The sequence below is a fragment of the Myxine glutinosa genome, chromosome 1, assembly GCF_964187855.1.
Source record: "Myxine glutinosa chromosome 1, kmMyxGlut1.1, whole genome shotgun sequence".
Lineage (NCBI taxonomy): Eukaryota > Metazoa > Chordata > Myxini > Myxiniformes > Myxinidae > Myxine > Myxine glutinosa.
The window spans coordinates 293,911,261-293,925,000 of record NC_136261.1 but is presented as its reverse complement, the minus strand read 5'-3'; positions in this window follow the sequence as shown (position 1 = coordinate 293,925,000).

Here is a 13,740-nt window from a genome sequence, read left to right as displayed (position 1 = left end):
AAGTCCCCTTCGAGGACACAGGCACAGTTCTCCTGTGCGATGTCTCCCTGGGCCAACCTCGCCCCATCGTGCCCACCGGATGGCAGCGGCACATTTTTGACGCCCTCCACGGCCTTTCACACCCGGGCCAGAAAGCATCACAGAAGCTCGTGGCAGCGAAATTCGTCTGGCACGGGCTCCGTAAAGACGTCCGCGACTGGGCCAACGCCTGTGTCGCCTGCCAGCACTCAAAGGTCCACCGGCACACCCAGGCCCCGTTGGCACCATTCGACGTGCCCACGCGGCGCTTCGGCCACGTCAATGAGGACCTGGTGGGACCCCTTCCCTCCTCGCGGGGCTTCACCCACCTCCTCACAATGGTGGACAGGACCACCAGGTGGCCGGAGGCTGTCCCGCTGGCATCAACAACATCCGCCGACATGGCGCAGGCTTTCATTGGCACCTGGATTGCCCGTTTCGGCGCCCCCTCGGACATCTCCTCCGACAGAGGCCCGCAATTCACCTCCGAGGTTTTGGGACGCGGTCGCCCAGGCCTTGGGGGTCAAGCTTCACCGCACCATGGCCTACCACCCCCAAGCCAACGGCTTGTGCGAGCGGTTCCACCGCTCAATGAAGGCCGCTCTCAGCGCCAGCCTCCAGGACGACGGTTGGGCCGACAGGCTCCCGTGGGTCCTATTGGGCCTCCGACCGGCCCCTAAAGAGGACCTCCAGGCTTCCACCGCCGAGCTGGTCTACGGCCAGCCACTGCGCGTGCCGGGCGAATTCATCCCTGACGCCACCGGCCCCTGGTCCGCAGCTCGCCACGCTCAGTCCTCCAGGAGGCCGCCAGGAGATTTGCCCCCGTTTCCACGTCCCACTACGGCTGCCCCCAACCCCACCTTCCCCCAGCACTTCGCACTGCGGAGTATGTTTTTATCCGGCACGACGCACACCGGGGACCGCTCCGGCCACCGTACGATGGACCTTTCCGTTCCTGAAGAGGGACGACAAGTCATTCACCATCGACATCGGCGGCAAGCTGGACCGCATCTCCGTGGACAGCCTCAAGCCGGCCCATTTGGACCTTGACCAACCTCCACGGTTGGCCCTTCCTCCACGACGGGGCCGTCCCCCGTCAACCAGGCCCCCCGCCCGACCATCCACCGCCACGCCACCTACCACCCCCACACGAATCGCCAAGGGTCGTTTCGGCTGGTTCGTCAAGACCCCCCTCAAACTGATTCTCCCGGTGCATGTTAATTCTGGGGGGGTGCGTGTAGCGGTTACCGGTAGCATGACACAATTAACTTGCACCGGCCGATGACGCGAGCGGTCACGTGTCCGGACTCCCCCGGGCGTGTTCAGACTTGTCTTCCCGGGCGAACGCTTGCCTTGCATACCACGCCCCGTTGAGAGGCGTGGCTTATCTATTTGCATACCACGCCCCACCTGAGAGGCGTGGCTTTGGTGTTGGGTTTTCTGATATATATTGCCGCCCAGTCGATGGGCTTATTCAGTGCTTTTGAGTTCGGTTGAGTGAGCTTGGAATAAACAGCTCAGAGAAACTTCATGCCTGGCGTCGTCCATTTTGTCCGATTTTTATCGTGCGAGCACAGCTCCCACATTGTGACATTTATTGTATGTAGGTATTGGGGAGGACTGTCTGCTCTTCTCTTTTACCAAGTCTTACCAGGTAGGGCAAAGGGGGGCATTAAGCTCCAGGGTGCATTAGGCTCAACTACATTGTAAATGCATTATATTTACCTTCAATATTTACAATGTAGTGGAGCCTAATGCCCCCTGGAGCTTAATGCCCCCCTTTGCCCGACAGTACCTACTACACCTACGTACTACAAACTACCTAACCTACTTATACCATAGTGATGGGTAAAATAGTGGCAAGAGGCTTTGGCTTACGCCGGCTCATTGCGGCTTTGCAGTCGGGTACTAGTATGGTAGATATCCTACAGATGTAAATGAACACTCTTTTTACTCTGCACGCATTGCACACCACGTGCAGAGAATTTCACCTCCCTGAACCTTGTATTTATTGTTTAAAAAAAAACAACTGCTTTTGTACACCACCCTTGAGACTCGATTTGCAAGCCACCGTCTACAGTTACAACTTGAAGAGATGTAATTACTCTTCTTTTGGGTTTTCAGAGTCTTCGGTGTCTTGTTGGTCTCCAGGGTGTTTTTGGTCCTCTGGGTCATTTGGGTATTTTTGGTCCTCGGGGTCTTAAAAAAGTTCCCAGGAGAGATTCGCATCGGTGGCGTCGTGTTAACAATATAATGAACGACTTTGACTCAAGTTTTCTTTCGATGTAGCCCTTTTCCACCATTTAACAAAACTAAAATACGCAATTTGGCATCTTTCTGTCTGATGATTTTTTGACTGCAATACATTCCGTCGTTACTTATCCAATCTCAACCAAACTTGACAGGATGACTAAGTGTTACACAATGAAGGTTGTAGTACATTCATTTGCCCCCCTCCCCAAGGGGATTTTCTCTCCTGGGCGGGTTTTCTCCACCGAGCGGGTTTTCCCCGCCATCGCCATCAATGGGGTTGTGCGTTGAGGTGTATATCCGTGTTAAGTTAGCTTTATCGTGGCGTTTTTCCAAGGCCGTTTCTAATAACAAAACGAATGATAATATTAATAGCCGGCGAAGCTGGTGTTGTCAATAAACGAGTACGTATTATGTTGAAAACCTGATTATGCCTTGGCTCGAGAATCCGAAGCGCAGTGGGCGCAGCCATCTTGCGGAGGCGGAAGTATGCATAACAAATTTAAAACGTTCATTAGGAGTTTCTTTCACCCGTCGTCGTTTGATTCACAATCTTATGCACCTCCGATGTATTAATAAAATAATTTAAGACCAACATCGGCCCGCACGGGCCTGGTTATCTTCAACAAAACGCGTCACCAAACACCGGACCCAATGAGAGTCGAGCATTTGCAAAAATATTTCTATAATGAAAGCGCTCAATGGTGGGCGCCATCGACCGGATGAGGAAGTTTGCATAAAACAATTGTGAAAAAGTTCAATAGGAGTTTGTTTCACCCGTCGTTCTTTGATTCACAATCTAATGAAACCTCTCATTAGTAATTAAAATACGTTAAGACCAACCTCGTTATCTTCAACGAAAATCGTCATCAAACACCAGAACCAATGAGATTCGAGCATTTGGAAAAATATTTTTTTTAAAGCTTATTACGCGTTTCGGACGGTGAAAACGGCATCAAATATTCTAACATAGACGAAGAATTATTTTTTAGAAATCTCGCGGCCGTATGGGATAGTTTTTCACGGCCAGAAATACGGTATAAGTGGTTTACATATTTAGTTTAGAAATACGGATAGTTTTTCACGGCCGGAAATATCCGAAGTTGAGACGGAATTCACCGAATTAATCACTGCAAGCTAACTTCTTCTGGTGGACGAAGCCGCCGTGCCCGGAGAGTCAGAGAACCAGCCCTGGCGCCTGACAGCGACTGAAGTTAGAAGACTACACACTTACTGTGAAAACGTATGTTAAGCCCAGTTAAAAATAGGCCTTAAGCTAGCACATCGTATAGTTACTTCCTTAAGCTTCTTGTGACATTTATTGTATGCAGGTATTGCCATTGGGGAGGACTGTCTGCTCTTCTCTTTTACCAAGTCTTACCAGGTACGGTACCTACTACACCTACCTACTACCAACTACCTACCTACCTACTACCAACTACCTACCTACCTACTACCAACTACCTAACCTACTGAAGCCATGGTGATGGGTAAAATAGTGGCAAGAGGTATGCAGGTATTGGGGAGGACTGTCTGCTCTTCTCCTTTACCAAGTCTTACCAGGTACGGTACCTACTACACCTACCTACTACCAACTACCTAACCTACTGATACCATAGTGATGGGTAAAATAGTGGCAAGAGGCTTTGGCTTCGCCGGCTCATTGCGGCTTTGCAGTCGGTACTAGTAGCCGGCGAAGCCGGTGTTGTCAATAAACGCATACGTATTATGTCGAAAACCAGATTATGCCTTGGCTTGAGAATTCCGAAGCTCAATGGAGGCCGCCATCTTGCGGATGCGGAAGTATGCATAACAAATTGAAAAACGTTCAATAGGAGTTTCTTTCACTTGTCTTTGTTTGATTCACAATCTTATGCACCTCTAATTGATAATTAAAATACTTTAAGACCAACCTCGGCCCGCACGGGCCTGGTTATCTTCAACGAAAAGCGTCACCAAACACCGGAACCAATGATATTCGAGCATTTGAAAATATATTTCTAAAACCAAATCACGCAATGGAGGCCGCCATCGACCGGATGCGGAAGTTTGCATAAAACAATTGAAAAAAGTTCAATAGGAGTTTGTTTCACCCGTCTTTGTTTGATTCACAATCTAATGCACCTCTAATTTGTAATTAAAATACGTTAAGACCAACATCGTTATCTTCAACGAAAATCGTCACCAAACACCGGAACCAATTAGATTCGAGCAATTGAATGCATAAAACAATTGCGAAAAAGTTCAATAGGAGTTTGTTTCACTCGTCTTTGTTTGATTCACAATCTAATGCACCTCTAATTTGTAATTAAAATACGTTAAGACCACCCTCGTTATCTTCAACGAAAATCGTCACCAAACACCAGAACCAATGACATTCGAGCATTTGAATGCATAAAACAATTGCGAAAAAGTTCAATAGGAGTTTGTTTCACCCGTCTTTGTTTGATTCACAATCTAATGCACCTCTAATTTGTAATTAAAATACGTTAAGACCAACCTCGTTATCTTCAACGAAAATCGTCACCAAACACCGGAACCAATGAGATTCGAGCATTTGAAAAATATTTTTAAAAAGCTTATTACGCGTTTCGGAGGGTGAAAACGGCGTCAAATATTCTAAAATTGACGAAGAATTATTTTTTTAGAAATCTCGCGGCCGTCGGGGATAGTTTTTCACGGCCGGAAATATCCGAAGTTGAGACGGAATTCACCGAATTAATCAAGAAGTAAATTTTATCAATTTTAATCTCATCCAGAATGCAAATGGTACCTACTACACCTACGACACCGACTACACCTACTACAACTACTACACCTACTACACCTACTACACCTACTACACCTACTACACCTACTACACCTACTACACCGACGGTACCTACTACACCTACCTACTACCAACTACCTAACCTACTGATGCAAAAGTGATGGGTAAAATAGTGGCAAGAGGCTTTGGCTTCGCCGGCTCATTTCGGCTTTGCAGTCGGGTACTAGTAGCATATATTAATGTAATTACAAAACAATATTAATACTGATAATGTCCCACTTCCCCCAAGGAAACTTCCTCATGTTTCCCTGCAGTGATAACGTGTATAAATAGCTTATCATGCCGTTTCTGTGGGAGCAACGGCTTATACAGGAAGTAAAAATATTATAAACCACAAACACGCTTGATTACCTTTTAAAATGGTCGTTAATGCTGATTAACAAGGAACTGAAATAAATTTGGAGAAAAATCCAGAGATGAGTCCATGCTTATCACATCGACAATCGCTCCTGATCCTAGATCTACTGCAATCTATGCATCACACGAGGGTTTATAACACGACCCTTCCGGCCGCTTACATGGAGTTCTTCCAAGGCGTTTTCGTGGCGTTTTGGTTTTTCCAAAGCTGCTTCTCATAACAAACGTAATAACAACACTTCTAGCATAAAATTAATGATATTATGAAACAATATCCCCACTCCTCAAGGGGTGTTGTGGATTGTGATATTGCCCCTCCCCCACACTGACATGCTCACTGAAGTAATTGTTACAATCAAGAATTGAAATGGTGTGGCATGGTCTGATCCTTTCATTCACCTGATCTAACATGTTATAATGTCATGCATGGTCTGTTCCTTTCATTCACCTGATCTAACATGTTATAATGTCATGCATGGTCTGTTCCTTTCATTCACCTGATCTAACATGTTATAATGTCATGCATGGTCTGTTCCTTTCATTCACCAGATCGAACATGTTATAATGTCATGCATGGTCTGTTCCTTTCATTCACCTGATCTAATCTATCTATAATTCCAGTAATCTCTGTCTGTCTGTCTGTACGTCTGTACGTTTGTTTGTTTGTCTGTGACCGCTGTTTCTCGACAACTACCGGTCCGATATACTTGAAACTTGCCAGGTATATTGCTGGGGACCCGAGGATGTGCCTTTTCAAGGTTTCATATTAATCGGACAATTACTTACCGAGCTATGTCCAAAAAACGATTCAACCAATCAGAGAGCAGCGAACGATCGCGTGTGCCGAACGTGGAGGACACACTCTGCCTCGGATGGCACATTTGACAGCGTATTCATTTATTTCACGTTTGCAAACTATGTTGGCGCTATGTTGGCGTTAAACGATGTTTTAAAACTAATAAAAACGAATTTGCGATTCATTCGCTTTCCTGCGCGTTTGTGTACGCGATGGCGATTTCTTTACCAAACTCCGGAAGCCGTTCGCTTTGGACCGAACCATTGCATGTAAATAGAGGGGGGGGGGATTGTCACCACTCGCAAGCCGTTCGCTTTGGACCAAACCATTTCATGTAAATAGAGGGGGGGGATATAATTTTAGATATATATATATAGTACGGGCATGCCCAAGTATGTTATAATGTCATGCACGGTCTGATCCTTTCATTCACCTGATCTAACATGTTATAATGTTAATTCTAACATAAGATCTAACATCTAACCTGATCTAACATTAGCGACATGCATGGTCTGTTCCTTTAATTTTTTTATTTTTTTTATTTTTTATTTTTGTATACAAGATCGAGGCTCGTGAAAGAGCTAACATTAATCACACAAAAAGACAAACCGACACACAAAACACAAAAAACAAGGGGAGCGGCAGACAAGATGGGGAGAGAGGGGGAAGGACACAAAAGAGAGGGGGAAGAGGGGGAAGGACAAAAACACAACATTTGAGAGCAGGGACATCGGGAGGACTTGGGGGGAGGTGGGAGAGGATTAAAACATATGAACACTGCAAGGACTCTGGGGTGAATTAGCGGGGGTAGAAAAGATCAAGTTTTCGATGGGGGACGATAAGAGATGGTGGTGAACAGCTGTTTTAAAGACCTGGAGGGAGGAGTGGGATTGAAGGGAGTGGGGGAGTTTGTTCCAGAGGCGGGAGAAAAGGGGAATGAAAGAGTGAAGGTGAGCAGAGAGCCTAGACTTTGGCAGTTTAACCATAAGAGGGTTGCAGGCAGATCTTGTGCGACCTGAAGGAATATTGAGGGGACAGAGCACAGAGAGAGCTGGGGGAGCAAGGCCGGAGAGGAGTCGGTAGAAGACAGAAAGACCACCAACCTGCCTGCGGTGAGTGAGTGAAAGGCCCTCGGCGTTGTCTACATCGCAGGAGATTCCAATGATTCTGAAAGCTTTGGCCTCAACAGCGTGAAGCCGAGCAAGGTGTGAGGCAGGAGCACCAGCCCAGAGGGGGGAACAGTATTCCATTGAGCTGCGGATGAAAGCCTTGTATGTGGTGAGGAGCTCAGGTGTGCCAAGGAAGGACTTCACACGACGGAGGATGCCCAGTCGGCGACTGGCTTTGGAGGCCAGCTTGGAAATGTGGTTTTCCCAAGAAAGATCATGGCAGATAGTGAGACCCAAAAGCTTGAGCGACAGAACTTCTTGGAGAAGATTGTTGAGAAAGTAGATGGGAGGGTTGTCCAGTCGGTCCTTTCGGAGAGACATTGTAAGAGTGTGAGATTTGTCAGGATTGAAAGACATGTTCCACTTGTTTGACCAGTCTGTGATTTTGTCCAGGTCTGCAGAGAGTGAGGAGGCTGCAGACTGCCGATCTGAGGGATGAGGAATGGAGCGACAGAGAGTAGAGTCGTCAGCAAAGAGATAGAGAGGATTTTCAAGAGAGTCAGAGAGATCATTGATGAAGACCAGAAAAAGCACAGGGCCCAGAACACTACCTTGGGGAACTCCAGCCTGAACAGGAAGAGGAGATGAGAGAAACCCATTCAGGGCCACACGTTGACTACGACCAGAGAGGAAGTCCGCCAGCCATGCGTGGAGATTTCCATGGATACCAAAGGAGGAGAGTTTGGAGAGCAGAGCAGGGTGCCAGACCGTATCGAAGGCACGTGAAATGTCAAGGGAGACAGCTCTAATTTCCTGTTTGGCGTTGAGGACCTCCATCCATTGTTGAGAAAGCAGAAGCAGCATGTCCAGAGTAGAGTGACCAGGTCTGAAACCAAATTGATGATCAGAGATCAAGCCATTGGAGAAGAGGAAAGATTTAATATCTGAAGCAATGATGGATTCCATGACTTTGCTGATAATTGGGAGAAGGCTGATTGGTCTGTAGTTGCTGGGATCTGTTTTTGCACCTTTTTTGTGCAAAGCGGTGATGTTGGCTGATTTCCAAGCAGATGGCAGATGACCTTGAGCAAAAGAGAGGGTGAAGAGAACAGAAAGAGGGAGTGAAAGAGCAGAAGAACATGATTTTAGGACCCGTGGGCTGATGCCGTCAGGACCAGTTGCAGAATCAGAGTCGGGGGTTGACAGAAACTTTTCCACCTTGTCAGGAGGAAAGGACACAGAGTCCAGGAGCAGCTGGGTACGACTGGGTATGGTGGGTACAGAGAGGGATGGGTTTGGGACACAAGATTTAGAGGCAAACACAGAGTTGAGGCATTCAGCTTTTTCACGTGCGGAGTCAGCCGTTAAGCCGTTTGAGGTGAGGGAGGGGATGGAGGGGGAACAAACACCAGAAACAGATTTGACCAGACGCCACCAGGATTTGGAAGAGGGAGACAGATAAGAGAGTTCGATCTTGAGAATGGTGAGATATTGATTCCTGGCTCTCCTGAGGGTGGACACACACTTGTTTCGGGCTTTGTGAAAGGAAATGAGATTTCCTTCCGTTGGATTTGCTTTCCAGGAGACGAAAGCAAGTTGTTTTAGGGCAACAGCCTCACCACAATATTCCGTGTACCATGGACGGGAGGAAGGGTATGACAACTGAAGACGAGATGGTATAAATCTGTGCATGAGAGAGAGCAATTTACTTTGAAAGAATTCCCAGGATGAGTTGATGTCATTGTTCATTCACCTGGTGAATGTTCATTCACCTGATCTAACATGTTATAATGTCATGCATGGTCTGTTCCTTTCATTCACCTGATCTAACATGTTATCATGTCATGCACGGTCTGATCCTTTCATTCACCTGATCTAACATGTTATAATGTCATGCATGGTCTGTTCCTTTCATTCACCTGATCTAACATGTTATAATGTCATGCATGGTCTGTTCCTTTCATTCACCTGATATAACATGTTTTAATGTCATGCACGGTCTGTTCCTTTCATTCACCAGATCTAACATGTTATAATGTCATGCATGGTCTGTTCCTTTCATTCACCAGATCTAACATGTTATAATGTCATGCACGGTCTGTTCCTTTCATTCACCTGATCTAACATGTTATAATGTCATGCACGGTCTGATCCTTTCATTCACCTGATCGAACATGTTATAATGTCATACACGGTCTGTTGCTTTCATTCACCTGATCGAACATGTTATAATGTCATGCACGGTCTGTTCCTTTCATTCACCTGATATAAAATGTTGTAATGTCATGCATGGTCTGATCCTTTCATTCACCTGATCGAACATGTTATAATGTCATGCACGGTCTGATCCTTTCATTCACCTGATTTAACATGTTATAATGTCATGCACGGTCTGATCCTTTCATTCACCTGATCGAACATGTTATAATGTCATGCACGGTCTGTTCCTTTCATTCACCAGATCTAACATGTTATAATGTCATGCACGGTCTGTTCCTTTCATTCACCTGATCTAACATGTTATAATGTCATGCACGGTCTGTTGCTTTCATTCACATGATCGAACATGTTATAATGTCATGCACGGTCTGTTCCTTTCATTCAACTGATCGAACATGATATGATGTCATGCACGGTATGATCCTTTCATTCACACGATCGAACATGTTATAATGTCATGCACGGTCTGTCCTTTCATTCACCTGATCAAACATGTTATAATGTCATGCACGGTCTGTTCCTTTCATTCACCTGATCAAACATGTTATAATGTCATGCACGGTCTGTTCCTTTCATTCACCTGATCGAACATGTTATAATGTCATGCACGGTCTGTTCCTTTCATTCACCTGATCGAACATGTTGTGATGTCATGCATGGTCTGTGCCTTTCATTCACCTGATCGAACATGTTATAATGTCATGCACGGTCTGTCCTTTCATTCACCTGATCGAAAATGTTAAAATGTCATGCACGGTCTGTTCCTTTCATTCACCTGATCGAACATGTTATAATGTCATGCATGGTCTGTTCCTTTCTTTCACCTGATCGAACATGTTATAATATCATGCATGGTCTGTTCCTTTCATTCACCTGATCGAACATGTTATAATATCATGCATGGTCTGTTCCTTTCATTCACCTGATCGAACATGTTATAATGTCATGCACGGTCTGATCCTTTCATGCACGGTCTGATCCTTTCATTCACCTGATCGAACATGTTATAATGTCATGCACGGTATGATCCTTTCATTCACCTGATCAACAACAACAACAACATGCATTTTAAAAGGCCATTTTCCCTGCTAGAGCGGGGGTTAGCCTTGCGGTCCCCATGACAATCTTCTCCATTTTGCCCTATTTTCTGCATCTCTCCTTGTTAACCCCCTTGCCCGCATTTCTTCTTCCACCATCTTTAGCCAAGTCTTTCTTGGTCTTCCCCGTCTTCTACTTCCTTCTACATTCATTTCCATCACTCTTCTCAACCAGTCAATTTCATCCTTCCTCAACACATGACCAAACCATCTCAACCTGTTCCTCTTCACAGCATCAATCACAGGCTCTATTCCCATCATCTTTCGCAATTCATCATTTGTCTTCCTCTCTCTCAACGATACTCCGCACATCCATCGAACCATTCGCATTTCCACCCTTTCCAACCTTCGTTGCTGCTCTACGTTTATTACCCATGTCTCGCTCCCATAAATCATAACACTTCTCACACATGCAGCATACACCTTTCCCTTCAGCTTCAACGACACTCTCCTCCTCATCAGCACGCCACTCAGTTCCCGAAACTTCTTCCATGCACATCTCACTCGAGCAACCGTTGCCGAGTCTGATCCACCTTCTCCATTCAGCATGTCTCCAAGGTAGCAAAATGTTTTCACACCTTCCAGCTTCACGCCGTCTCCAAGATCCAACTCAACATTTCCTCCATCTGCAGCTCCCACTGTGCACACCTTACATTTGAATGTAGCTGCCACACTGGTCAATGACCCTCTCAGACCACTACATTTTTGATGAACCCACTCAGCGCACATTGTACACTGAATGGAGTTCACTCCGACACCCTTCCTACACACAGCACAGGGCCACTTCCCAGTTCTTTCCACCTCACCACATGCTTTACCACTTGCCATCACCTTCGTCTTTCCGATATTCACCTTCAGACCTTTTGTCTCCATACATTCCTTCCATGTGTTCATCTTTTCCTTCAGTCCATCCATACTTTCCGTAATCAACACCAGATCATCTGCATACAACAACTCCCACGGCAAACCCTCCTTTACGTCCTGAGCCAACACCTCCATCACAGCTACAAATAGTAGTGGACTTAGTACCGACCCCTGATGCACTCCCACCTTCACCTCAAACTCACCACTGTTCCCGTCCTTCGTCCTTACAGCTGTGCGCGCTCTTTTGTACATTGCCATCACTACTCTGATCAACCATTCCTCCACTCCTAACTTCCTCAATGCCCATGTCAATACTTTGCGTGGAACCCGATCAAATGCTTTCTCCAGATCAACAAACCCAAGAAACAACTTCTTCCTCTTCTCCATGTACTTCTCCTGCAACTGCCTCACAATGAAAAGCGCGTCTGTCGTTCCTCTTCCTGGCATGAATCCAAACTGCATTTCGTTGATCTTCACTTTTTTCCTTATCCTCCTCTCCAACACCCTTTCCAATACCTTCATTCCATGCTCCAATAACTTTATCGCTCGGTACGAGCCACACTCCAGAGGGTCACCTTTCCCCTTGTATAAAGGGACGAGGGTACTCAGTTCCCAATCCACTGGAATGCGGCCTTCTTTCACCACCAGATTACAGATCTCTGTCATTCTCTTCACACCCCAACTTCCTGCTGCCTTCAACATATCTCCCACAACTCCCGTCGGCCCTCCCGCTTTTCTACCCTTCATTGCTTTTATTGCTTCCTCAACTTCCTTCTCAGTTATCTTCTCTGCCGGTCCTAAAACTGGGTTACTCTCTATATTGCCATCCCATTCATTCTCTGTATTCAACAGCATTTCCATATATCTTTTCCATCTTCCTTTAATTCCATCTGGGTCGACAACGATTTGTTCCACTTCATCCTTCAAGCAACTCACCCCCATCACATCACCCCTCCCTCTCTTTCGCTATCTGCTTTGCAATCCTGAATACTGCTTTCTGACCCTCTTCCGAATCCAAGCGTTCTCCGAACATTTTCCTACATGCCTCCTGCGCCTTTGCTACCTCTTTCTTTGCAGCCTTCCTGGCTGCCTTATAACTTTCATGCTCTGCTGTTTCTGCTCCCGTACCCTTCGCCTTCTGCCACTCCTTGAACTTCTTCCTCTTCTCGTCAATCCTCTTTCCAACTTCATCATCCCACCACCATGTTTCCGAGTGCCCCGGTGGTCCTTTTGTCCATCCACATACCTCACCAACGGCTCCCAACAGACTAGCTTTCATTGACATCCAACCACTTTCAAGCTCAACCACATCATCCTCAACCCTACTCAGCCTCTCTTTTAATGCCTCCCTTTCTGTCACCTCTTTCAACCTCCACACCTTCATTCTCGGTTGGTACTTCACCCGCCGAGCTCTCCTCGCACCTTTCACCCTTACATCGCAGACAACCAAGTGGTGCTGTGAAACAGCCTCCTCCCCCGGGATCACCTTTGTGTCCCGGAGGTGCCCCCTATCTCGCCTACGCACCATCAGGTAGTCAACGGTTGTCGTCGACCCACCTGACGTGTATGTAACAAGCTTATTATCCTCTTTCTGGAACTGAGTATTACAAATCAACAAATCAGCTCCATCAGCAAACTCCAAAATCCTTTCACCTTCTCCATTTCTCACACCATATCCGTAACCCCCATGAACTCCGTCAAAACCATCCATACTCCTTCCCACATGTCCATTTAGGTCTCCTCCTACCACAACAACTTCCTCATCTTTCACGTTTTCCATCAGCTTCTCTATCGCACACCAGAACTTGTCCTTGTCTTCATCGCTCTGACCAACCTGCGGAGCATATCCCGAGATGACGTTCACCAAGAGCTTTCCAATCATCATTTTCACCATCATCAACCTATCACTCACTCTAGTCACACTCACCACACTGTCTACAAACTCCTCAGAAAACAGGACACCAACACCATTCACGCCCTCCGGGCACCCTTGCCACACAAACTTGTATTTCTGTCCCTGCCTACCCTTCACCATTCTCACACCACGTCCCTTCCATCTCGTCTCTTGCACACAACATATGTCCACTCTTCTTCTGACCAATACTTCCACCACTTCTCCTGATCTCCCTGTCATTGTCCCTGCATTCCATGTCCCAAACCTCAGAAACCGATCTCCACTTCGGGCTGTACCCTGCCCAC